Consider the following 536-nt stretch of genomic DNA (forward strand, 5'->3'; position numbering starts at 1 on the left):
TTTTTATAAAGTAACACTGTCCAACAGCGACACCCGCAGGTAAAGTTACAACGGAGGCTTGCCTCCCTTCAGTCCATAGACTTTCAGCAGAGACCCCTTTGCTTCCATTACTTTTCTGGGTTGTAATTGAGAATGAATGGGGGAAAGTAATGTGAGAGGAAGCGATGCCTCCATCGTGATATGATTGGATATGATCGGTTATGATTGAATGTGATTGGTTCATGCGATAAATCCCGCCTCTTGTTTTCGTGCGAGCTCTTGGCCTGAATGAAGAAAATGATGGCGTTATTGACTAAATATAAAGTAAGTAAACAACTCTCCCGCTTAGATACCACTACTTTGTGTCACGTCAAAATAAAACTTGAAATGGTCTGAAAACGTGATGACTGCGTCAGTTTTTAGTGAGCATTCAGCGTGATGAAATGAGAGATATATCTTCGTGTCTGTGGCAGTGTTTACAGAGCTTTTATTACACTGACCCCAAAATAAGTTGACTATTAAAAAGAACAGCTGAACATCAGTTCACAAATAAAAAA

The 536-nt window shown here is 39.9% G+C and overlaps 1 protein-coding gene across 1 annotated transcript in view; it reads left to right on the forward strand.

Annotated features, from left to right (window-relative positions):
• The window catches only part of LOC107723752 (NACHT, LRR and PYD domains-containing protein 3-like), a 23,031-nt gene that overhangs the window by 3,484 nt on the left and 19,011 nt on the right, over nt 1-536 (forward strand). The window lies entirely within an intron of this gene.

This window comes from Sinocyclocheilus rhinocerous, unplaced genomic scaffold (assembly GCF_001515625.1).
Source record: "Sinocyclocheilus rhinocerous isolate Xijiao unplaced genomic scaffold, SAMN03320098_v1.1 scaffold763, whole genome shotgun sequence".
Classification (NCBI taxonomy): Eukaryota; Metazoa; Chordata; class Actinopteri; order Cypriniformes; family Cyprinidae; genus Sinocyclocheilus; species Sinocyclocheilus rhinocerous.